The sequence below is a fragment of the Suricata suricatta genome, chromosome 2 (genome assembly GCF_006229205.1).
Source record: "Suricata suricatta isolate VVHF042 chromosome 2, meerkat_22Aug2017_6uvM2_HiC, whole genome shotgun sequence".
In the NCBI taxonomy this organism is placed as follows: domain Eukaryota; kingdom Metazoa; phylum Chordata; class Mammalia; order Carnivora; family Herpestidae; genus Suricata; species Suricata suricatta.
In genome coordinates this window covers 108,326,772-108,353,135 of record NC_043701.1, presented here as the reverse complement: position 1 = coordinate 108,353,135, position 26,364 = coordinate 108,326,772, and the positions used below count along the sequence as shown (strand labels likewise).

At 52.0% G+C, this 26,364-nt stretch overlaps 1 long non-coding RNA gene across 3 annotated transcripts; it reads right to left on the bottom strand.

The window, feature by feature from the left end:
- Nucleotides 1–274: 274 nt before the first annotated feature.
- LOC115271960 lies at nucleotides 275–4,965 on the bottom strand. Of its 3 annotated transcripts, XR_003900182.1 has the most exons (4): nucleotides 4,674–4,965; nucleotides 4,076–4,134; nucleotides 3,116–3,265; nucleotides 275–1,278 (listed from the first exon to the last, which is right to left on the bottom strand). It is a non-coding gene; the product is annotated as an uncharacterized LOC115271960 (long non-coding RNA). The 3 variants fall into 3 exon arrangements; XR_003900180.1 differs by lacking the exon at nucleotides 4,674–4,965 and having other exon boundaries at nucleotides 4,076–4,344; XR_003900183.1 differs by lacking the exons at nucleotides 4,076–4,134; nucleotides 4,674–4,965 and adding an exon at nucleotides 3,669–3,711.
- Nucleotides 4,966–26,364: the final 21,399 nt, after the last annotated feature.

Sequence of the window (26,364 nt, the reverse complement as noted above, 5' to 3'; positions counted from 1 at the left end):
GGGATCCCTGGCACCTGGACTGCCATGCTTGGGCTGGCCTGCCACCTCCCTGGGCCTGTGTCTGAGCAGCCCCTCTCCATGTCCGGAGCTGTGCATGGTGATGCAGGCATTGGCAGGAGCCCCCACCGCACCCCCAGTCTGAAGGTGGAGCTAGCTTTCCGGTTTTGCTCTAGACGGCGCAGATGTCAGCCAGACACTTTCTGGCTTCCTTTGTGCTAGGTGTTCCCAGGCTTTTGGGCTAATGGGTTAGAAAAAGTCATCAATAAGGCAGGTGTCAGTAACTACGTTTTATTTTGCCTACAGAAGACATGGGTAAGAACCGAACAAAACTATACTCAGAATCACTCTTCCTAAAGCAAAGCACATTTTTAATGCCAGATGGAAAGGAACATCATCAGCGGAAGGCAGCGCTTACGGAGAGAAAGGACGCATCTCACACCGACGTCTTCACCGTGGCCGGTGATGAGAAATCGCGGCAGCTGCTTAGTTGGTTAGGACACCGGCATTCCTGAACCAGAGCTCCTCTAACTTGAAATGTCTGCACGGATCTCTGGGGGTCTTAAAATGCAGATTTGAATTCATTAGGTCCTGGGCAGGGACTGAGATTCTCCTCCTGACAAGGTCCCAGGTGAGTCCGCCTCCGCCTCCTGCCTTGGAGTGGCAGGAGTGCTCTCTGAATGACGCCGCAAACCGTCCTGGGGCTCACTGATGCCGGTGCAAAATGGAATTAGGAAAAGTTATTCTGTATCGATTTTCCGCCTAGCCTCTCCGCTATTGTGCGGACACGGCCATGGCAGTGAGAGACTGCTGCTGCGCTGGCAGGGCTGAGACGCAGTCATGCGCCAGGACCCCTGTAGCCCGGCCTACCCTGGAGGACCTGCTGGATGGTCCCGCCATCCCCGCCCAGCCCCCGAGCGGCAGCGGCGAGAGTGCTCAGGGGTTCAAGCCTGCTTCCTGGGCTTCGCTGGTCCCAACAGGCACCTGCCCCTTGTCCACCACTCCCTCCCCAAAGCCAAAACCCAAACTGGAAGCACAACAGAGATTCACTGGGGGTCCAATGTACCAGGCCCGGGCAGCAGCAGAGGTAGTGGTCTGAGGAGAGAAGGTCACGACTGGGTGGAAATTCCTGCGATGCAGCCGCAGTGGCAGGCAGGTGGGATGACATGCAGGTGTCGCTGGTGCCCGTGTTGTGGGGGACTGAGGAGTGAGGAGGAGGAACCGTGGTCCCGACAGACCACTTGGAGGTCCCCAGAGAGACGTACATTTGACATCTTCACCCTGTGCACACACAAACCTATATACCTGAAGTCATAGGTATTTTACATAACAACATACAGCCTTACTGCATGTGACGCCCTCTCGGTTTGTTTTTTTTTTTATGTTATTTGTTTTTGGGAGACAGAGAGACAGAGTGTAAGCTGGGGAGCGGCAGAGAGAGAGAGGGAGACAAAATCTGAAGCAGGCTCCAGGCTCTTAGCTGTCAGCACAGAGCCTGAGGTGGGGCCCGAACTCCCAAAGCGTGGGATCATGACCTGGGCTGAAGTTGGACGCTCAGCCAACCAAGCCACCCAGATGCCCCAACACCCTCTCATTTTTAAAAAACAATTCTAAAGTGCTGGCTCTGGTGCATTAAATTTTTTTTAAAAGTTTATTTATTTTGAGAGAGACAGAGGTAAGGCAACAGAGGGAGGGGGCAGGAAGAGAGGGAGATAGAGGACCCCAAGCAGGCTCCACACCGTCAGCTGCAGAACCTGATGTGAAGTTCAAACGCATGAACTTGAGACCATGACCTGCATCAAAACCAAGAGTCGGATGCTTAACCAACTGGGTCACCCAGGTTAGGACCAGAGGGTACACTCACTTGGTTTCAGGGCTCACTGTCATGACCCAGATTTTGACAAATACTCAAGTACCTTGAGAGCCTTTTCATAAGTTGAGAATATGTGATTCTTTAATCTGTTGCAGAGTGAGGCATCTCTAATATAAGGAGACCTAATCTAGGAAATATGCACTTAAAATTATGATTTCTTCGAGTTCTGCCCTTTGAGATCTTAGTGAAGGGAAATTTCTTTGGTAAACTCAGCATCTAACAAAATGGATGAATGAATGAAATAGCATATTTATAGATACTTAAGTCCTTGGATGGAAGATTTCAGGACAAAATGAAATTTTTAAAAAGTATTATTGGGGCACCTGGGTGGCTCAGTTGGTTAAGTGTCAGTCTTTGGCTCAGGTCATGATCTCATAGTTCGTGGGTTCGAGCCCCACAATGTGCTCTGTGCTGACAGCTCAGAGCCTGGAGCCTGCTTCAGATTCTGTGTATCCCTCTCTCTCTGCCCCTCCCCTGTTCATACTCTGTCTCTGACTCTCAAAAATAAATAAACATTGCTAAAAAGTCTTATTGATAGAAGAGGTCCAAGTAGATATTAGCAACAAAATGTTTTGAGATTAAAATTTATAGCAACAGGAAAATATGATTGATTTGCAAAATAAGTTTTGAATACATCAGTAATAGAAATGAAAATAATGTGAATATTTACTGATTCATTGCATACCTACTCTGTTAAGAATTTTAATTCGTAAGGTAACATGGTCTACATAGAAACTTCGCTTTATTTTCAAAAACAGAATGTGGCTCTGGGAGATGAGATAGATGTACTGTGCTGGGTTGGCTGATCTTGTTGTTCCTTAGATCTGGGAAGAGATTTTTACTTGTCTTGTCCACAGGGGCTGGGATGCCTGGCTGGCTTGGTTCGTTAAGCATTCAACTTCAGCTCCAGTCATGACCTTGTGATACATGAGTTTGAGCCCCATGTTGGGCTGTCTGCTGTCAGCACAGAGCCTGCTTCGGGTCCCCTGTCCCCTTCTTCCTCTGCCCCTCCTCTGCTTGTGCTCTCTTTCTCAAAAACAAATAACCATTAAAAAAAACTTTTAATGGGGGCAATATATTGTAGGGGAACACGGTAAGGGTGCAGAGGGGAGCCGGGGGAGGGCCTGGTGCTCTGACCTCTCTGTCCTCTGAGCCAGTATGACTACCTCAGGTCTAACAGAGACCAACTTTGACCCAACCTGACCCAGTTTCAAATTCTGGGGAGGGAGAATCAGATTGGCTCACCTGGACAGCTGTCCATCTCTTGTGCAGTCACCTACAGTCCACGTCTGGGGTCACGAAGTATAAACACAGTGTTGGGGCCTCACTCTGCTGGTATGGCCAACGGTTCCGAGAGTCGTGGTCTGGGCAGGGACCTTAAAAGTGGCTACGATGCTGTGGATAAAGACGGAGATGTTCTTGTAAAAGGCATGGGGACCAAAGTCCTATCAAACTGCCACCCCTCCCCTGGGGCCTAAGAGTGTAATTTTGGAAACTATGGGTCTATTTCTGCCCCCAGTTTTTATAGAAAAATGAGGTTAGAGGGGCGCCTGGGTGGGCTCAGTCAGTTAAACGTCTGACTTCGGCTCAAGTCATGATCTCATGGTGCATGGATTCGAGCACCGCATCAGGGTCTGTGCTGATAGCTCAGAGCCTGGAGCCTGCTTCAGATTCTGTCTCCTTCTCTCTGTGCCCCTCCTCTGCTTGCTTTCTGTCTGTCTCTCAAAAAATAAAAAATAAAAACATTATAAATTGAAAAAAATGAGAATAGAGAGTGAAGTCCCCTCCTCAGACCTACACACAGCAACTGAGCATGTGGCTGGGCAGGACTGGCCCCAGGGCTCCTCCCCGCTCAGGCTCCTCCTCAGCCTCAGTTGCCCAACAACTGCCGGAAAAGCCTTCTGTCTCTTTTAAATTCCTCTTTTTAGAAAGAAAATCACTTTCATATTTCTAAGGTGAGTTGATTTTGACCTGCAGGGTCGAAGAAAGGAATCCAGTGAAAGCCAGTGTTCACACCCGAAGGTGACTTGTGTGCCCAGCCCAGGCTTCCTCTGCTGTGCTCACCGGACCGCGTCTGGCCCAGCACCCCTCCGTCATCTCCTCGGGCAAGGGTCTCCAGACAAGGGTCAGGGGGCTCAGACAGGCTTGCTCTGACCACTGACCATGTGTCAGCATGGAAGTGTGCTCAGGTGCCTCCCATGGTACCTTTGTCCCCGCGCATCCCGGCGATGCCCTGGTGTGTGGCAGAGGCCAAACGAAGCATCCTGCAGGCGCGTGGTGAACGTGATGGCCATTTCCCTTAGGGAGCGTACACTCGGGGGGATGCCTTTCCCCACCCCCGGCAGACCGTTCCAGGGGGAGGTGGCTGAGGTGAGTGGCTGACCGCTGTCCTTGGCAAAGCCCCACCTCTGCTCTGGCTGCGGGTCAGCTTGGGCTGTCTGGAGGCTCGGCCCTGCGTCTGAGCGCAGGGCCACTTGATGGCACTGTTAGAACTGCGGAAGGGAGGCTGCCTCCCTTGAAACAGTACCCCCCCCCATTCTGATCCTCTCCAAACTGTCATTTCCACGCACCTCCTTCCATACAGAGGCAGAACAAAATCATTCCCTAGCCCATTCCTGCTGGCCTGCACCCACCCCCCCACCCCGCCTCTGCAATCCTCTTCTGCCTGGGTGCGAAGAGTTAGTGGCCCCTCTGTCCCCCTCCCCCACCCCCGTGCTCCCACCCTTCCATCCTAATTCTCCAGATCTTTATCATTCTGTGTGTTTGGGTGAGGGGTGCACCTCTGGGGTTCCAGGCAATTTACCGGAGGAGAAAGGAAAAGCTCCTAAGGACCTGGGGATCTCGAAGAGAAAGCAGAAGTATATGGAATCCTTCTGGCCACAGGACTTGTTTTCTAGAAGAAAGGAGCAGTTAGCCGTGGGGGGAGAACAGAGGCTGCATGGAGAGGGGTCACTGGGAGAAGGTGCTCGGGAAGAATGGGAGGAATGTGCAGACAGCGCAGGAAATGGGCTCTCTCTGGCGGAATCTTGGCATTAGGTTGCACGGATTAAAGGCTTTCTGTTCTTGGCTTCCCAGCTGCCACTGTATCAAAATCCCCCTCGACCCACTGGGTCAAGTGTGGGTGGGGGCGTGGTCGTAAGCGACCCTTGCCTTCATCCCTTGTTTTGGCTTCTGGTTCCCTGTTCTGGCTGCCACTTCTTCTTTCTCAGAGATGTGTGTGTTGGGGAGGGGGGGCGGTGGGGTCCATGAGGCAGAGAAGACCGAAAAGCACCAATGCCCCACCCTGGCACCCTGGACCCCAGGGCTGCCCACCCCAGAGCTCCCCACTGCTGCCCTAGCTCGCCTTCCCTGTGAGGAAGGCGAGCAGGCCATGCCTAGGAGGAGTCAGCTGTGAAGAAGGCGTTTTCCCTGAACAATGACCAGGAAATACCATCTTGCCTGATATTCTCAGACATGTGCTGCCCTCTTGGCAGAGTCCTTTGAAGGCTTGTTAGGCCATGTGAACGCCAGTGAGGCAGTCCCCTGACTCAGAGAGCCTGGTTTTCCCTTGCCTGGAGCCCGCCACACCCCTCCTTCCAGCCAGCGCTGACCTCGAGTGGGGACCCAGGCGGGCCCTGCCGACCGCAGGTGGGAGGTCACTCTCTGCTGACTCAGGCCCCAACTGGGGCAGGTGCATGCCTTCAACCCTATGAGTAATACCCGGCTTTTCATCTTCAAAGGGCCTTCCCAAGATTAACCAATTAGTCACCCCCAGGAGAGCTACAAAGCAGGCTATTATTGTCTTCATTAAGCCCATGATGGAGGAGGGAGGCCAGTGGAGTGCCCACCCCAGGCCAGTGAGAGTCTGGGTTTGGGTGCCCGTGAGCAGTTGCTCGGGATGCCCCAGGGGGTGGCGGGGTGTGTGGTGATGAATCGAGGATAGGCTGAAGTGGGGGCTGGAGCGGAAGTCGGGGGTGAGGCCACTGAGGGCTGAAGGGAGGGATTAGAGGGTCGTAGGCCATAGGCAGGGTGTTCTGCTGAACCCAGAGCGAGCGAATACAAAGGCAGGTTTACACAAGCTTACACATGGAGGGCCCCCAGACATTCTAAGCCCCCAGAAACCGGTGCTGGCTATGCCCCTCTGAGCCCAGATATTTGTGAAATGAGTCTTGGAACACTTTCCTTTTTGTATCTGTGTGAGGATTCTGAATGACTAAAAACAATCAAGCACATGTCATGAAGGCACCCTGCAGACCAGACGGGTGATGCTGGAGGTGGGGGGAGCAGAGGCACACGTGTCCCGGGCACCCCGAGCCGTGGGTCTGTCCTCTCCCAGACGTGCAGTGTGGGCCACAGAGCTTCAGGAGGTAAGGCCATCCTGGTGACAGAGTAAGAACCGAAGCACCTTCTGGAAGCCAGACAGCAGAGCAATCCTTTCAGTCAACCCTGTCTGCAGCTGCTTTTTATAAACTTGGCATAAATATGCGCTTGGGAACGCCAGGACAGTATATCTGGAAAATATTTGCTACCCTTCGAAAACACACACACAGACTCACACACACACACACACACACACACACACACACACACACACACACTCTTGGGAAGGGAAAAAAGCACAACAGAAATTGTGCATAATACAGAGTGGCTTCACTTGTGGTTTTTTTCCATTACTTCCTCAGTTCATTTTTCTGCTGCCAATTTTAGAATGCCATAAGTCATAGTTGTTAAACTTTGTCAGTTAAAATGTAACTCTAAGAACAAGTCATATGATGTGTTGTAGCCAAATGGCCTTCTGGAGGGAAGTTGTCGTGGAAGGCGAAGCCCGTGAGTCCCGGCGGCCCCAGGTCTCCTCTGCAGAGCGCTCCGCAAGGCACCTGCCGGTGGTCCTGGCCTTCTGGGCCCCAGAACGGTCATTTATGCCACAGCTCCAAAGGGCCACCTATCAGAAGAAAGTAGATGTGATGAGTCTAGTTTCCAACGTTTACTCTGCATGACCCTGAACAGAATGTGGTCTCATTGTGGGTGATTTGTTACGAGTCCCCCCTACTTTGCTGTCCTAGAGGTGACAGGATCCAGCTGCTCATCAACCTTGAACCAGCAGAACCAGAAACTAACAGGTCAAAAGGGAGGAATTGGCCTTTTGAGGCTGGGGGCGCCCCGCTTCTTCCCCATCTGCCATAGGAGTAGCGCCCCAGGGTGGCAGGCAGATTCGCCCATGCCTCTGGGCTCTGGGACCTCGGTTAGGGGATCGGGGGACTTGGTTTGCCACCTGGCACCGCGTGGGACTGGATGTCTTGTGAGGGCAGGGCTCTGGGTGTCCCCAGCAGTTGTGGTGTTGAAGACAAGGCCGGGAACACAGTCAGCACTTACACATGCTTGTGCTTAAAACCAAGATCAAAGACCAACACCCAGCAAGGCTGTCAGAGCAAAATCAGCCCGCAGCGAGGCACAGCGGTCGGGGGTGGGGGGAGGCTCCCCTTTCCAGGCCTGTCCTCTGCGAGTTCTTCTGTCCGCTGGGCTTTCCTCCGTCTGACCATCCACTGAAGCCGCCTTGGGGTCTCAGAGGAGAGCAGGGGAAGCCACAGTGGGGGTTAGGGAGACTTTCTCAGGGGCCAGGCTCCTGAATTGTGAGGCCAGCCGTCATCTCTGTGATGCGGGCCAGACTCTTAAACTATGAGGCAAAACCAGAACGGGGACCGACTGACAGGTCTGATGCCAGACTCTGCCGCTGACCTGCCATGCTACTCCCAGGGGGAAAGCAGAGCTTTTTCAGTTCCTGGGGGTCCATCTGTCTAAAGGGTCCCCAGGCCACCTGTGCTGTGCCTGGACAGGAGATGCAAAGGCTGATTCAGTGCCCGATGGCCAGGCCCTCAGGGCCACGGTTTGCTCAGCTCAGGGAATCCTGCGCCACTGGCTTCAGAATGAGCGAGCAGTGCAGCATCGCAGCTGGCCTGCCGGAGATCTCCATGCTTCTCGTTTGGACCCCCTTTCCTCCTTTGGGGGCCGGACTCTTCTGTTATTTCTTCCTTCCTTCACTGATGGATATGTACCACGGGGTCCTGTGCCCACAGCTGTGCACGGGCCACCGCACACACCTATGAGCAAGGAAAGTCCCCATCTTCGCGGTGCCTTCATCCTGGCTGGAAGATGGGCAAATGGATGTGGGCCAGCCAAGCCCACAGAGGACTTTTGCATAAGGTGCTGACTGCAGCAGCGAAGGGGAGGAACAGATTGGTGAGGGAGCGCACAGCAGGAAGGATGACTTGTCTGCAGGAACAGGGGAGTCGCCCTTGGATTTGCTGCTTCACCTCCCAGAGCCTCACCTGTGGATCGGGCACATCACCACATGCTCACGGGGGTGCTCGGGAAGTGGGTAAAATAATGTGTGTGGAAAGGCGCTCTGACCAGCTTCGACTGCTTCCCAGCTCTCCCGCGTCCCCAGTAACCCGGCGTCAGACCCACCTCCTGCCCTGTCTTAAACTGATTTCATGGTCCAACCTTGCCTGGACAAACAGGGGGAAAACCCATTCCAAAGACAACTGGCCTTAAAGCCATTTTCTGGGGAGGGAGGCGGAGAGCCCACGTGCATCCGGCTCCTTCGGCGCGGTGTCCTTGCTAAATGCAGCGTCCTGCGATGGCCTGGAAAGAGCATGCGGCGAGGACAAGTTCCCAACTTCCTTCCTCGCATGCTGCATGCTCCTCCGTGCTCCCTCTGCGGAGAAAGATTGAGAAGACTCAGGAAATGAACTCACATTTCCCCCCTCCCCTCCTTTTCCAGAACAGTGCAGCCTTCCTGGAGGAAAGCAAACAAAACAAGTGTGACTATTTAAAAAAATTACTGGAAAACTGGACCTGTAGCTGTGTCTTAGAGTGGCTCCCCGCGGGTGACGCGTCCCCGAGGCTCCCTGTGGCCCTCCCCCCATTGGCACGTCTGCGTGGAGAGGGCAGGGCAGTCTCCTCCAGGGAGGAGGGAGCTGATGACAGCACCTTCCCCCCCGCAACCCTGTGCACCTGACGCGCAGGGATGGCAGACACACCCGCGGCCGTGAACCCAGAGGTTTACCTGCCCGCCTCCCGAGCGCAGGCCACTTCTGCCCCGCGTGCAGGTGACTATTTCGGGTTTCTAGGTGCTCTCGTTTGATGCATGGCATTCTTGGCGCTGTTATTAATAACACCATTGGCTGCATGGAGGCTGAAGATGAAGCCTTTTCATTTCAGCCATCTGGTCAGGATGCTTTTCCTTTGATGAGGGAAAAACCTTTGGTGTGTTTCAGTTGGAACGCTGCCTCCCAATTAAGGTGACGGCAGATGCCCAACGGCCTGGTCTTTGCAGGCAGAGGGTGCGCGGCCAGGAGGGAGAAGGCCTTTCCGACTGTCTGTGCTTGGGCATGTGGCGCAGGTCCCGACGCGCAGGGCCCTGGCCAGGACAGCCACCGAGAGGTGCGTCTGGATGGCCGGGCCCCGCGTTCAGCTTTTCCCACGTCAGTGACAGCGACATTACAGACGCCCTCGGAAGACATTCCTGTGCTTTCATAACAATGAGGCTTTTTTTTTTCTGACTCATCTTCAGAAGATCCCCCCCCCACTTCTTCGTTTGAAAGTAAATATAATTAGTAACAGGCAGACGTACTGTATATAGCCAGCCCTTCCTATCCAGGAGAGTTATAATTAAATGTACATGCTGTCTGCTCTTCGCTGTCTGCTGAGCGCCTGCCACCCTTTTCAGGGGAGCAGCAGCCCTTGGGAGGGGGCTGCAGGGAGAGAGAAGCCTGTGGGGGCTCCAAGCCCTGCGTCTGGTCAGAAGTGGAGACTTGATGGGGACTGAAGGGCAGACGTGACCATTGTCCCCCTGTGCCACCCAGGCCGGGGCTTTCCCCATTTTCTGCCTCAAGCTGCTCTGGGAGGCAGGATATGCCTGGTCAGTGCTGGGGCTGTCCCCCTCCCTTACAGTCCTCTGCTCTGGGGAGGGTAGCCAGGCATGGTTGTCATGGTAACATGGTGGCTGCTGCCGGCTGGGCTGCTGCGGGTGAGGGGCACCTGAGTGCCTGCAGGTTAAGATGTGCTCTCTCCAGGCGAGGAGCCAAGGCAGCGTCCTTTGTTCCTGGCTCCCGCCTGCCAGGCTGGCTCCGTGTCCCCGCCCCAGCGCAGACAGGTTATCCCCAGGTAACCCGCGGCGCGCCTCCCTGAGAGGGCGGGCTGGGCGTCCAGTGGCCCCGGGCCAGGCCCCCGGAAAGCTCATATTCTGCTGAAATCAGTGGGTCAGGCAGGCCGAGGAATGCACACGAGCGCGTGCGCGCACACACACACACACACACACACACACACACACACACACACACACCCCTCGTGGGCATATTCTGGGACCACAGCATGGCCAACAGGCTCGGTGACACAGGAGAGGCTGCCGCACCTCCCGCCTCCAGTCCCTCGGGCAGGCAAGGCGGTGGCCTGATGACTAGTTGGCACAGCCCTCCCCGGCCTGGATCGAAGGCAGCAGGAGTCATCTGAGCCACAGGCACCTTTACCCAAGTTGCTCAAAGTGTTTTCCAAGCAAACAGTTGTTTCATAACACCCGTGAGAAGTAGGTGGGGTGACAAAGCATTCTTTGTCCCTGTCTTATGGATGGGGATTGGAAAGCTCATCCAGCCAGGTGGCGAGGCCAAGAAAGGAAGGAGGGTGCTCTCTCACCTGGGGCTCTGGGGCGCAGAGGGCCAGGATCTCTGCCTGGCTCTCGGGCCTGTACGTGCCCTGTCACTACCTCCTGGGGGGGATCCTGGGGGAGGAGGGGAGGCCCTTCGGAGAAAGAGGCCAGAGGTGGGAGAGGCTCAGGCTTCTCCCGTAGCGCTAAGGGGCTGCCAGGAACTCAGTTACTGTCCTCGGTCTGAGGCGTTGGCACGGTGACCCACGAAGTGTCTGTTGGCTTGCAGTTGCTGGACTCTCAGAGGGGCCGACAGATCACTGTGCAGCAACGTGTGCTGGCCCAGGGAGTGTCCCCGGTACCAGGGCACTTGGCAAGTGAGGCACATGTGGCCTCTGGCCTGAGGAGCCTGTAGGAGATGGATAATCAGCACATAACATTAAGAAGAAATCATTTCGGAGGGTGCCATGCGCTATGAGGAAAGTGCAGATACTGTGATGGATAGATTGGCTGGAGGGGAGGGTGGGAGGAGGGGCAGAGGAATCAGAGAAGGAGTCTCCATGGGCTAATCCCAAACAGAGGAATCAGAGAAGGAGTCTCCATGGACTAATCCCAAACAAGGAGAAGGAGCCAGAACTGGACCAGCGTTCCAGAGGGAGAGACAGCTGAGCAGGGGGCCCCGAGAGGACAGTGAGAGCAGCCTGTCCCAAGGTTAAGGAGAAGGACGCTGCTCCTAGATGATGGGAAGAGGGGGGTGTGCAGGGACCTGGTCATGGGCCAGGGGGCCAGGTGAGATCCTGGATGCAAGGGGGTGGTGCAGGAGGTCAGGGCCTCCTGGGGGAGTAGCACTGACACCTTTTTCTGAGGGACTCGATGTGGGCATGAAGGATGATTTCTAGGTGTTCGCTTGAGCTGGGGGACAGGGCTGTGGAGCGAGGTGGGGAGACTGAGGAAGACATGTGGATGGGAGACACAGGGTGGTCTTGGACGTGGGGAGCCTGGGGTGCCTGGGGTTTGTGCATCTGTGTCTCCTAAGCTCTCCCTCTCAGACCCTGAAGAAGGACGGCGGGTCCTGCTGCAGGAGTTCTAAATTGACCCGAGCCTTCCGTTGCTCAAACTCAATCTTCTTTAAGTAGGATCAGACTCCTGATCTCTGAGCTGGAGCAGGTCTCTGTTGCTGTCGGTTTATGATGTGGGGAGCAGATCAGCCTGGGTTGCTGCAGTCAGTCCCCTTTATTCATGGGTGCCTCGGGCTGTGGACAGTACCGAACCCTATATATGCACCATGTTTTTCCGACACATATGTATGATATGCTTAATTTACAAATGAGGCACATTAAGAGAGTGACAATAATAGCTAACAATAAAATAGAGCAAGTTTAGCAATGTAATAAAAGCTATGTGAATGTGGTCTCTCTCTCAAAATATCTTACTGTACCCTGCTCACCCCACTTCTTGTGATAATGGGGGATGGCCAAATGCCCACATGATGAGATGACGTGGGGTGAATGATGCGGCATTGTGACCTGGCTATGTATATACATCAGGAGGATCACCTTCCCCATCGCAGTTGACCGCAGTAACTGAAACCGCAGAAAGCAAAACCACAGAGAAATTGGGGGACTTCTGTATGTGATGTGGTGAGCAGCCTTGCGTGGACCCAACCTGCTCATCCCTTCCCATCCAGCCCCTTCCTTCCATGGCCAACTCCTTGGTCCTTTACTCTTGGGTGCCATACTTTGGCTGATCTGTGACCTGTGGGTAAGGAAGGACCTAGGTCTTGCCTGTCTTTTTACTGATTAAAATAGAAGGGTAAAAGTGACTAGCCATTTCTTCTGAGAAGGTGCATTTGAAGAGGATGGGCCCATGTGGTCACTGACCGGAGAGGACTCCACTAATCAGGAGGGCTAGGATTCTTTGTGGCCACTGACTTGGCATGGAGCTTTGAAGAACATGCGAATTCTTACCCCATAGTATAAACCAGAAGCTACAAAAAAAGATTGCATCAGAGAAAACAGCCCAAGCCCACTATTGGACCCACCTGCTGCAGGATCAACTCAGAGTCACGTTAGTGCAATGGAAATTCTGATTCTGGGTCTCCAAGGGATTATTATCATTATCATTAGTGTTATTTTTAAGTAAGCTCCACACCTAGTGCAGGGCCCGAACTCACAACCGGAGCTCCAGAGTCACATGCTCCACCAAGTAAGCCCGCCAGGCTTCTCTCCAAGGAATTATTTTGGAGCTAAGGATGTATTATAATATTTATGTCTAGGGGACTTTCCTTGCATCTCATTGTAAAACGTATGGGGTGGCATGGGGCTTACATCATGGATTCCACACAGGAAGTTTCTGATGTGCCGAGAACATTGTATTATGAGGTTATCTTTCTGTGTCCCAGGAATAGATTCAGGGATTTCGGTTCTCATACCTCAAGAAGTCCTTGGGCAAAGATGCAGAAGCTCACTGATTATGATCAACTTTTCAGCAGACAGAACCACTGTTGTTTCCGTGGTGTTCTGAGGCGTACCAGGTGCTCTAGTGGCCATGTTCTCCCTTGATTCTGGCCATGACTGGCAGCAGGACTGACCCTCCATCAGTGCAGATGCAGCAGCTCAGAGAAGTCAAGGCCTTTGTCCAACATCACTCAGCAAAGAGAGAGCTGAGAACGAGTCCCAGTCCTCAGACCTCTCCCCACTTTCCCAAGTCCCCGTCGTTCCACCTCTGGTGGCAGTGGGCCCAGGTGGTTCTGGGCCCGTGGGCTGACGTCGCTGTGAGTTCTGTGAGCCCAACCTGGGAGGTGCTTGGAGCTCCCTGAGCTCGCTCTTGGGAACTAGTTCTGCTCAGAGGGCTGTGTCACCACATGACTAATGGATGAGAAGGTTGACAGCCATTCCTTCGCCAAAGTGAATCAAGGTCATCTGTCACCTCAGGAAGCACACGGAGCAGTGACATTCAGCAGGGCGGCACGCTGCTCCTGAGCCAAGCCTGTGGTGTGACCTGGCACCCTTCCCATGTGGCAGGGAGACGTGGAGCTTCTAGAAGGGAGTAAGAGCGAGGTAGCCAGGCCCAGGAGCCCAGAACCCTGGAGACCTCGGTCATAGCTGACTCAGCCCCTCTTTTGAGAAAGGAACCCAAGGCAATGTGGGGGTTGCACCCATAAGCTAAGGTAAGGGTGCTGGGACACAGGAGGCATCGGCAGGAGCTGGTGACTGCCATCGCTGGCTGAGGCCTCTGAGATCCTGTGACAGGCATAACTGGAGGGTCAGCAGCTCCTGTCCCTCTGGTGTCACCAGAGGAAATCATGCTAACTCTGAGCTGCCAGAGCGTCCTCACAGAGATGATCTCTCTTCCTAATTTAGCAAGTGGTGCTGGCTTTCTTTTTATGAAGGAGTCCAGAACTGTCCACCTACACTGCTGTCCATCAGAGTGCCGTGTCTCAGAGGGGGAAGCCCTCATGGTGGGGGCCAGCCCAGGGACGGAGGCCTGGCCGTTTTCGCCGGTGCCCCGCACAGTGCCTGCCCCGTGTTCGATGAACGAAGGCTGTGCCTTGTCTCACTGGGCCTTCCATCTTCCATTGGCCTCGTCGGCCTCTATCACAGCTTCCTTTTGGGCTTTCTTGCTCAGGGGAACAGTGCTGAAATGTCCTTGTAGTTCATGACCCAGGCCTCAACTCAGGTGTCCCTCCAGCTAACACATATCAGGAAGATATGTGTTAGCTGGCCCCTGCCAAACTTTGTTGTTGTTGTTTTTTAATGCTTATTTATTTTTGAGAGAGACAGAGTGTGAGCAGAGGATGGGCAGAGAGACAGGGAAACAGAGAATCTGAAGCAGGATCCAGGAGCTGAGCTGCCAGCACAGAGCCCAACGCGGGGCTCGAACCCACTTGCCGCGAGATCATGACCTGAGCCAAAATCAAGAGTCAGGTGTTTAACCACCTGAGCCGCCCAGGCGCCCCTGGCCCCTGCCAATCGTGATGCTCCTCTGGGTACTTACCGCTACCAGAAACTTTATTTGTTTGTTGCTTCTGATTCTCTTTCTCACTAGTATGTAAGCTCCTTGAGGGATGAGAGCATGCCTAGTTTAGCTCACCATCACACCCTCAACACCTGGCCGAGAGCTCGGTGCTAGTGACACGATGTCCGTCATTCAAAAGAATGAATGAGTGAATGAATGAATGAATGAAAGCAACTAAGTAGCTGATATGGATGTGGGCACCAGGAGGGGCAGATTTAATGTTTATTTTTGAGGGAGATACAGAATGAGTGGGGAAGGGGCAGAAAGAAAGGGATACACAGAATCTGTAACAGGCTCCAGGCTCTGAACTGTCAGCACAGAGCCTGATGCCGGGCTTGAACTCAGGAATGGTGAAATCATGACCTAAGCCAAAGTCAGACACAACCTACTGAGCCACCTAAAAGCCCCTGGGAGAGGCAGGCATATACAAGCAGATGCCCTACCAGGGCCCACCCAGTTGCTACTAGGCACCACCTGTGAGCTCTTGGACCCCTGTGAGCTCCTCCTGGGCTGAGCAGGAGGTGTGTCCCAAGTCGCTCGGTCATTATCTAATGGATGAGTGGGTTGTGCAGATGAGTCAACAGTGATGGACCAGGAGGTCGGCGTAATTCAGCCTCAGAAACTGCACGTGTCAATAGGATCGAGGAGCCCAGGAGTGTGTTTTTCGTTGATGTAAACCTGCTGCAATAGACCGCACCTGCTTCTTGACCCAGGAACGTGGGAAAGAGAAAGGCACGGCCTGTTTTGGTGCTGGCAGAGGAGCTGGTAATAGTAGAAGAATGCCCTTCTTCTGATTCAGAGCGGGGAGGTGCTCTGGTGCCCTGCCATTGCCTGAGGACCGCGGGGTGAGTCGTTCCGTGGCTCCCTGCCCTTCTCCATCAACGTTCTGGCAAGTGACTTGTTCCAACAAGTACTCGCTTTTGGGGATGGAACAGCCTCTCTTTTGTCCAAAGCTTCCCCTGAATTAAAGACGTACAAAGAACGCTTCGAAGAGGAAAATAATTGGGATGGGAAGAGGAGACTGTGTCTCATCTGGGCACTCAGGTCCTTAGCTCCTGCCCCGGGAGTTTCTGTCATCTGCTCCTCTGGTGCCCACAGGGCACCGAGGCGTCTGGCTCCCAGCCTAGTGTGGTGTCCGTGGCTCCCTTCTTCCCGGGCATCAGCCCCATGCCCTTGAATCTTCTTCCCTTCCTCTCCCTTGCTCCCAGTTTCCCTGCTAAGAGGATACGGCAGTTGAACAGCAGGCTTCTGGAGCCCAGAGTCGAACCCTGCCCAGAGACCCTGACTCCGTCACAAAAACAATTCAGGCACGGGAAGAAAGCAAGAGTCTGAGGCTGCCTTGCTACACTCAGTACCAAATACTGGTATGAGCTGTGTAGTCGATCCCCCACAGCGCCCCTGTGTGGTTGGTGTTGTCATTACCTTGTAATTTGTCCTGGAAGGTGAGAGGGGCAGTGGAACCCCTGTGTATATAGAAAGGTCTGCACTGTGTTATGCAGAGGCGGGAGGCATTTGACGGATGGGCCCCACAATGTGGACCCAACACCCACTCACACACCCTACACCTTCTTCTTCTTCTTCTTTTTTGTTTTTTTAATATTTTTTAATGTTTATTTACTTTTGAGAGAGAAAGAGAGAGAGTGTGAGTGGGCAAAGGGCAGAGAGAGGGAGACACAGAACCCGAAGCAGGCTCCAGGCTCTGAGCTGTCAGCACAGAGCCCAACGTGGGGCTTGAAACTCACAAACCGTGAGATCATGACCTGAGCTGAAGTCTGATGCTTAACCAACTGTGCCACCCAGGCACTCCACACCCTACACCTTCTGTAGGAATCCTGTTCTCAGCTGGTGGCTGTGGGCTCTTCACCTGAGATTCAACCTACATACCCAAGCTTTCATAAATCTCCACTTGATCAAATGAGCAGTCTCATTTATGCCTTGATTCTTTAAAATGCTTGAAATGTTTATTTCTTCTCACCTCTTGTTCTTTCAAGCTTGAAATTTCTCATCACGTCAAAGTCTTCAAAATGCCCTCAAACTTCTGTCTCCAAAGGCATTTTACTTGGCTCTGCATGGTGGGAGATGCTCCTCCTTTGGGAGGTTAAAGTTTGTGTTTGGTTCTTGAGTTTGGTGGTGTTTACGGGAACAGATACAAAGACAGGCAGCCTTTTTCTCAGATCAGCAGTAATTTATGTTACATTTTCATAGATTTCAATTATTGCAAGGAAGATTGTCCAAAGTCTATGTGTGTTTGATGCTCAGTGGTTTTATCTTGCTGAAACCTGTTTTTCTGGTTTTGATAAATCTTAGTAAAATAATTCAGTGTGGCCAGACCCAAGAGGACTTTTCCTCATGTCAGTTGGTGTATAATCAGTGCATGAACATATCTTCTGGAGAGAGTTGACCATACTGCACTCAGAATGAGTTTATCTTTCTACAGATCCTCTTACCTGGTCATTTAAAAAATATCACCTAGGGGCCCCTGGGTGGTCAGGTAAGCGCCTGACTCTTGATTTTGGCTCAGGTCACAATCTCACAGTTTGTGAGATCCAGCCCCACGTCGGGCTCTGTGCTGACAGTGTGGAGGCTGATAGGGATTCTCCCTCTCTCTCTGTCCCTCCCCTACTCATGCTGTTTTGGTCTCTCTCAAAATAAATAAAGCATAAACAAATAAATTAAAAGATATCACTTAGTTACCTAGATAACCATTTTCCATAAAGGAGAACCAAACCTAGTTCTCAACCTCTTGTCCCCCTTTGTCCCAACTTTAGTGCATTCCCTCCGCCTGCGTGCATCTGTGTCCGGTTCTCTCTGTCTCTCAAAAATAAATAAAAAACATTTAAAAACTAAAAAGAAATTTAATTAAAAAAACAAAAAATGAGCCGCCTGTTCCTCTGCAGGGCTGGCCGGTGCTCAGGCTGGCTTCCCCACACGTGAGGAGCGCCACCCTTCACTCGCCATGGCTGTCTCACATCCATGTACTCTGTGACCCTGGATTACCCTGTTCTTCCGCTCTGCACAGCTGACTGTGCTAACCCGGGAGTGCTCCCCACTCCGGCTCAGTTTACCCATCTGGCCCTCTTCCTACTGGACACCCATTTCCGTGTTTGCATTTCCAGGTGCTCGATGTCCCACAGATACCTCAGATTCAGGAGGGTGAGGGATGAACCCACCGTCTTCCTCTGTTAAGTGTGCAGGTCTTCCAGGATTTCCCATGTCAGGCGGGGGCGCTACAGCCTGTTGAGAGGCCTGCAACAGGAAACCCGGTCTCATCCTGGACTCTGTCTCACCTCCAAGTTCTAGGCCAATGAGGCGGAGTTCACCTGTCTCCCGGATCAGCAGCACCCTGAACCAGCTCAGCCGCCCCCGTCTGAGCCCACGGCTCTCCTGTCTGGACCATGTGCTGGCTAATTTATTAGTCTCCTTGCTTATATATCTCTTCTTTCTTGAAACTCTCTCCAGATCAACAGAAGTGGGACTCTGACCCAAGCTCCTCTATAGAAATGCCTCCGTGACTCCTGATTCCTTGAGAATCCCGCCCAAGCTCCTATCGGGGTATGCAAAGCTGGCTCCGTTGCCTGGGCCTCATTTATTTCTCTGGCCCCATTTCCTGCCACTTGAGTTCTAGGAGTACTGACAACTTCTGTTCCTTGGCATTTGCATGCAAGTCATGCCTGCAGCCTTGATAGATAAGGGTCCCTTTGCCAGGGACACCTCCTGACTTCACATCTGACAAGCTCCTATTCATCCTGCAAGACCCTCACTCAGTGTCACCCAGCTTTCTCCCAAACCCGCTTCTTCCTTGAGACGATCGGTGGGACTCCTGTACCGTGCGTGCAGGCCTCTGTCATTTCCCCCATTACTCTGTTGGCATGGCTGCTTTTCCACAGTTCCCTTCTGCCTCAGGCAGGGACTGCTTTCGTACAGCCCACTTTCTAGCACAATGCCATAGCCCATGGTAGGCTCTCAATAAACGCGTTGAGTTGAGACCTCAAATACTCTAGGGAAGTTCAAGGAAACAAAAGCCCTTGGTTGTGGTCTGCAGGCCTCTTCACAGCTAATAATGGTCAAAGAGAAAAACCTGACAGGGACCCAAGAGACATACAGAGCTGCTCTCCCCTCTCCCGGGGTGGTGGGCCACTCCCACATGTCGTTTTTCAGACAGAAGAGCTGAGCTTGATTCGGCTCAGTTGTTTACTCACCCTGAGCCTCCCTGAGCTTCGGGAAAGAAGCAAGGATCCTACAGCATGATGCTGTGGAGAGTGCAAGGTGAACCACGGGGGCCCTGGGCGTCTCCAAGCCTGTGAGCCCCTGTCCTCTCTGTGGGTGACACGTGCATGTGACATGGGCCCCATGCCTGAGCAGAGCTGTTCATAGGGACAAAAGGGCCACCCTGGAGTGCCAGATGCGGTTTCAGCGCGGTGGGGAAGGGCTGTGGCGGCTGTGTTCATTTATTGGTCGAAGGCCCAGGAAGTTGACAGCACTCTTTTGGGGATGTCTAAGGTCAGGGGTGTGATGGAACCACAAAGTTGAGGCCACAGAGGGGGCTCCATTTTGGCTCAGGACACTTATCAGCAACTCCTGGGTGGGAATGGGTGGTCCTGGGGGCTGGGTTGGGGCTGGGTGGGGCCACTGTAGAGCAGGCGGGTCCCCCCCCACTGCACTGCTCCAAGTGCAGGCAGCCATCACCGCCGCCCCCCCCCCCCCAGCCTGGGCACTGGGCATGCTGTTAGCCGTGGCACAAGCCGGCAGGTGATGCATCAGCCTCTTGAGAGTGTGTGTAGCCCCGATCAGAACCAGGGCCGCAGTTTGAGAAAGTGCGCATCAGTGAGGGGCTCGGGCCTGCCCCGGCGCTGGCCTCTGCGGTAGCTGTGGGGGCGCTGAGCAGCACCCGCGTGGACCTCATCCTGAAGCTAGTGTGTGTGACTCCTGCGATTAGCTAACCAGGTGACTCATTGCTTACACTCCCTGAGTCCTCAGCCTACCCCCTCCCCCAGGAAGATCCCTATAAACTGGTCATAAAATATGCCGCATGTTGTGTGCCAAGTGCCTCCGCAAATGCGTGACTCCTTTCTGCGTGTTCAGATAGCTTGCGGGCGGCAGCCACCTCCCGCTGGCTCTGTTCACCTCGTCGGGTTCACCGGTGGCTGCAGCATTTCCCTCTGTCCCACTGTCCCAGCTTTATCTACAGGCTAGACTTCGTTCTTTTGTCCATCCGCAAACACCTTCACTCCCTCACCCCTGCCCCCAACATCACTGAGCCCCTCCTCAGCCAGACGTGCTGCTCACCCCAGGTACATAAACCTACCTGCCGTGCAGTCCCCACATTCGAGAGCTCGTGGGAACCCACTGCACAGAGGGAGCTAAGTGCCCAGAAAGACCAGGTCCTGGGGCCCTCAGCACGGTTATCCATACAGAGTTGCTCAGCCCCTTTCATAGAGAAAATGCAGTGGCATCTGGTCTGTCATCAGTGAGTAATAAAATACTTATGATACTTGTAAATGTACTCAGCACCACTGAGGATTTTCCAGGACAGGTGCTACCTCGATATGCCCTTATTATCATCTAAAGCACCTAATGACCGCACACGCTAATACAGACATAATGAGAGGAGTTTTGGGCTACACCGTGGCTCTGTGCAAGATTTCTGTAGGCCAGCCGTGCTGTGCGAACACAACTTTCTTTCGAAGCCATCTTTTCAGGAGCCCTGTGAAATGGGAATACTGGAATCAAGGTCAAGTGCAGTAAAGGAACCTATCCCAGGTGCTTCTCCCACAATGCACCTCACCTGGGTAAACACATATTTGCATATCAATGTATGAATTACAGACTTCCTTTTCTCAGACCCAGGAGGTGCCATGTTACACACGCAGGGGGTCCAACAGCCAACCTGCTCTCAAACCCCAAGCAATATGAGAATCGAGAACCGAGCACTCCTCTTCAGAGCCCCAGGGGCCAGTCCTACCCAGCAGCCCTCCGATCTGCTTTCCCTTAAAGGAGGGGATGCTGCTTTGTGACTCGGCCTGCCTTCACATGTGGGCCTGGCCTCCGGTCTCACAGGCCGCGCAGGCTTCTGCATGAGCCGGCGGATTTCAAAATGATCTTTGGCGCCAGCCATTTATAAGAGACCCGGTGCTCAGAGGGGAAGAAAGGTAGCTTTGATAGTAGCTGATGAGCGCACCAGGTATGGATGGAACTTTTCTCACAGGCCAAACTAAGGGGCAGGCCTGGGGCCTGGGGCCGCAGGGCGCTGCTGTGAGGAGCGGGTGGGAAGAGTATCGGATGTGCAGCGCGGGTGACCGGTAATCCGAGTCGCCGGGTGTGAGGCGCGGCGGGAGGCGGGGCTGGGGCGAGGCCACGCCCCTCTCTGCCGCAGAGGGTCCGTTCCTGCGGGGCTGACGGCCAAGGAAAGTGGACGTAAATCAGCGCGGTTTCTCCACTGCGCCCGCGCGGACCTCGCTGGAGCAGGCACTTTCAGGAGAATGACGCTGGAGATGCAGGAAGAAGATCAGCGGTTCTCAGCTCCTGCAGCAATTTGCGCTGCATTTCAGTGTGCATTCAGCTCCGACTCACTCCCATCTGGAAAAAAAAAAAAAGCCCTCATAAATTAAGATGCTAGGCAAGGAAAATCGACTTTTGTTTCGACAGAGGGCCTGGGATGCTGGTCTGCTTTGAGGGAGAGCGGGGAGGCCTGGCTCCCAGCTGGTGTCCTCAGTTTCCTGGCCTCACCGACTTGTAGAACACGTCCACCTCAAGGACCTGTGGTTCCATTCGCTTTAATGAGTCAGAGAACTGCTGTTCTGGAAAAGCATCCAGTCCGCCTGCCTGAGCACCAGCTGGCGGAGGACATGCGATCCTCTTTTCCAGTTGCTTGGGGTACAAGGCTGGCTCCCCGGGGCCCTCTGCATGCGGACAGCTGGCCCAGGATTACAGGTGGCAGGATTATTTTGGGGAGACTATGTGACCCAGTGGACGAGTACTCTTGAGAGTGGCCCCTTGTTTTGATCATTTTGGTCTCAGCATTTAGCAGGAGGTGCTCGAGACCCAAGAACCATCTGTGGAAAGAGGGGGGAAATAACAGGAGGAAGAAACCAAATCCCACCAGCCCTCAGCTCAGGGCCTGCTCCCTGTAGCTCACTCATTTCCATCAAGCACTGGGATGTGTCTTTAATGGGCTCTTAACGCCCCTCAAGAATATCAATGTTGGGACGCCTGGGTGGCTCAGTCAGTGAAGCATCTGACTTCGGCTTAGATCATGATCTCATAGTTCTTGGGTTTGAGCCCCATGTCGGGCTCTGTGCTGATAGCTCGGAGCCTGGAGCCTGCTTCAGATTCTGTGCCTCTTTCTCTATGACACTCGCCTGCTCACGCTCTCTCTTTTTCAAAAATAAATAAAAGCATTAAAACATTTTTTTAAATAAAAAAAAAGAATAGCAATGAGAGAAATCAAGTTCATTACCTGCATTCCATTCATCCCACCATCCAGGCACAGGGCAGGGCTGGCTCTTCTCTTCTGGTGGTGGTGTTCTTGCTGAGAGAGCTTGATTTCCACCATGTGCCTTGGCTGCCTGAGCCCTTCCCTTTCCTGGAGGGCATGCTTGGCAGGGGTCAGTAAGGCGGGTCCTGAGGGGCTCAGAGACATCCCTTCCCCCCAGTCAGGCTTCTAGGAATCTAAACTTGAGCCTAGTTTTCAGAGTTCTGGCATTTCCTTTCTTCTAACAAGGAGGCTGGTGGAAGGTGGTGAGTGGGGGTCCTCCTGGTATGAGTGTGGTGACCTTGACTGCATTAAGGTGCCCAAAACACAGAGATGGTTACCAAGTATAATTATTTTTATCTTAGAGCTGCCACCATGAAGTTGAGTTCCACAGGAAGAGAGTATAAAGTATGTAAGCCTTGGGGAGCCTGGGTGGCTCAGTTGGTTAAGTGTCTGACTTCAGCTCAGGTCATGATGTCACGGTTCATGGGTTTGAGCCCCGCATTAGGCTCTGGGCTGTCAGCTAGCTCAGAGCCTGGAGCCTGCTTCAGATTCTGTGTCTCCCTCTCTCTCTGACCCTCCCCTTTTCACACAGTCTCTCTCTGTCTCTCAAAAATAAATAAAAAACATTAGAAAAAATAAAAAGATAATAATAAAAAAATAAAGTATTTAAGCCTTATCTTTAACCGTGACATGAAGACTGTCTTCCCTTTACTGGAACTTGAAGTCTTGGAGGTGAGCTGGAGCTGTGAACTGTTGGCATGTTTATGTCCCCAGGCCCCCCTCACCCCCCCCCGAAATTCATATGTTAAAAACCTAACCCTCAATGGGATGGTGGTAGGAAGTGGGGCTTCAGGGAGGTGATCTGGTTAAGAGAGTAGAGCACTCATAAATAGGTTTAGTGCCTTATAGAAGAGACCCCACAGAGCTCTCTCTGTGAAGACCTAGCAAGAAGTTATCGTCTATGAACTGGGAGGCAGGCTCTCACCAGACACCGAGTCTACTGGGGCCTTGATCTTGAATTTCCCAGCTTCCAGAACTGTGGGAAATAAATGTTTGTGGTTAATAAGCCTCTTCGTCTATGGTACTTTTGTTATAACAGCCCGAGTGGACTGAGCACAGCTCTGCCAAACGAATACTATAACTTGAGTTCCGAAGCAGATTACAATGAAATCCCTCAGAGATCGTTAAGTGTGTGTGCATGCGTGTGTGGAGCAGAAGCATGTCACAGCAGCCCCTCTGTGTCATACACACAGACATCCTTTGTCACCTGGTAGGCACTCTGGGGAAGGAATCGGATAAAATGAAGAGCTTTGAGTTCCAAGTTCTGTTTCTGGCCTTGGAATGCTCAAAGGCCTTCCCGGCTGTTGTGTGTTCCAGTGTGGCCTTCAAGAGCTGGGCGGGTGGGTGGAGCCGCCCCTGGGTTTCTCTGAACCCCCCCCCCCCCCCCCCCCCCCCCCCCCCCCCCCCCCCCCCCCCCCCCCCCCCCCCCCCCCCCCCCCCCCCCCCGGCAAAGAACACTCTCAGTGCCCTAGAAACCATTTTTGCGCCACCTGCAGCTGATGCCTTGCTGCTGAAGGATGGTGGCAGAGCATGAATGAAAAAGAAGGATTCTGAACTCAGAAGTAAATCCTCATGTTATGTGGTCAACTAATATTTGATGAGGGAGCCAAGAACACCCAATGGGGAAAGGATAGTCTTCAACAGATGGTGTTGGGGAGCTGGATAAACACATGCAGAAAAATGAAATTGGACTGCACCTTCCACCCCTCACAGACGTTTCCTTGAAATATATCAGAAGACACAACGCTGTACAATTCCTGGAAGGGAACATAGAGGAGACACTCCTTGACTTCGGTCTTGCCAATACTTTGTTGGATGTGCACAAATACAAAAAGAAAGAAAACACAACAAAAATCAGCAAGTCGGACTGCCTCAAACTTAAAAGCTTCTGCACAGCAAAAGAAACAGTTGACAACCTAGAAAGACAAAGTGTCGAGTGGCAGAAGATATTTGCAAACCATGTATGGGACATGTCCAAAATTTACGAAGAATTCATACAACTCAGTGACAAAAAAAATCCCCTAAAAGGTCTGATTTGAAAAAACAGGCAGAGGCACTAAAGAGATATTTTCTCAAAGAAGACATCCAAACGGTCGACAGGTACATGGAAAGCTGCTCAACATCACTCATCATCAGGGAAGCAAGTCAAAACCATGATGAGATACCACCTCACACCTGTTAGAACGGCTAGCATCAAGAAAACGAGAGATGAGAAGTATTGGTCAGGATGTGAAGGAAAGGGAACCTTTGTGCACTGTTGGTGGGAATGGAAATTGGTCCAGCCCACTGTGAAGGTTTCTCAAAAAAAAAAAAAAAACAAAACAGTATGATTCAGCAATTCCATCTCTGGGTATTTACGCCAAAGAAACGAAAACAGCACACTCCCCATGTTTATTGTAATATTATTAACAATAGTCAAGATACGGAAACAAGCTATGTGCCTGTCAACAGGTAAGTGGACAAAGAATACACACACGCACACATAGGAATATTATTCACCTGTGAGACAGGAGGAAATCCTGCCACTTGAGACAACATGGATGGACCTTGAGGATATTATGTGAAGTGAGATAAGTCAGAGAAAGACACATACTGTCTAATATCACGTATGTGTGGAATCTAAAAATGCCCAACTTATGCAAACAGAGTAAAAGGCTGGTTACCAGGGGCTGGGGGTGGGGCAGGAGAGTATGAGAGAGATTACTATTAGCAGATAAATAAGTCCTGGGTTTCTAATAGACAATACAGTGAATATAGGCAACAATATTGTATTTATCAGACTGCTAAGAGATTAGATCTTAATTGTTCTTACCACAAGAAAGATAATTATGTGACACGATAGAGGTGCTAAATACAATAGCAATCATGTTACAATATGTAAGAATATCGAATCAATGTATCCATACACCTTAAATGTACACAATATTGAACGTCAAATATATTTCAATAAAAAAAGAAGCATCCAGCCCCCGAAGTGTAGAAAGCCAGGGCCCTCATTCTTCCCCTGACCGGTGATCCTGACAGTTTGCCAGGAGCTCGGTGCCCTGGCGGTCACCCAGTCCCCAGCGACATTGCGTGTGGCGGTGGCGTCACATGTTGCTCCTGCCCCAGCTTCTTGGGACACTCTATAGATGGGTCTTGGTTTGGTGACAGGAGCTGTGGGGATGCAATCACTCTGGGGTTGCAGAATTTCATTTAACACACAACAAACGTTTTGTGCATCTGCCTTGTGTCAGACGCTGTGTGATACACTTTTATTTTTCTTCCATTGAACCCGTATGATAATCCTGTGAAATAGGAATTCCCTTCTCCACATAAAAGACAAGGAAACCAAGGCTTAGAGGGGCCAAGAACACAACTGGAGAGGGGCCAAGATGGCTCTAGAATATCCATTCTTTGACATCAAAGGTAGTATGTATAGATCACCTCATATGTGACCACAGTGTTCAGGCCCTCAAACATTTCCCTTGCTTCCTCTTTCCTTTGCAATCTGCATTGTGGACTGTGTCCCTACATCCTTGAGAGCAGAGCCCACCCCCAGGAGAAGCCAGGAGACTGTGACCCTAGTGGCACCTGGTGTGGAGCTCCAGGGAGAGTGGCCAGGTTTACCAAACAAAAATGCAAGATGCCCAGTTAAATGTGAACTGAGTTTCAGATAAACCATGACTGTTTTCTTTTTTGTATAAGTATGTCCCACGCAATGTTTAGGATATACTTATGCTAAAAAAAAAGTATTCCCTTGTTTATTTATAATTCAAATTTAACTCTAGTTCAGGTGAAGCTTGCAGTTTGGTCTAATATTGAAGGACATTCCATATGTAGAGGGTGGGACTGGATTTAGCTTTGCTCATGAACTCTTCGGGCTTCCCACAACTCTATCTGAAATCAGTCTCACTATCTACACTCAAGGTCATAAACTGGCAATTTGGGCAGAATCTAACCAGCTGTTTTGTTTAGCCAGCATGATGTTGATTTTTTAAAAAATTTGTCAATTTTTGAAAACCAGGAGCTTCTACATACAAGTCTAAATGTCTGACATCATTTTAAAATTTTAATTCCAGGGTAGTTAACATAGTACTGTATTGGTTTCAAGTGTGCAAATAGCGATTTAACACATCTGCACATCACCTTATGCTTACAAGTGCCCTCCTTTGTCCCTGTCACCTATTTTTCCCTCAACACCCACCCCCTCCCCTCTGGTAATCATCAGTTTGTTCTCTATTGTTAAGAGTCTGTTTCTTGATTTCTTTCTCTTTTTTCCTTTACTCACTGGTTTTTCTTAAATTCTACATAAGAGTGAAATCATATGGTATTTGTGTTTCT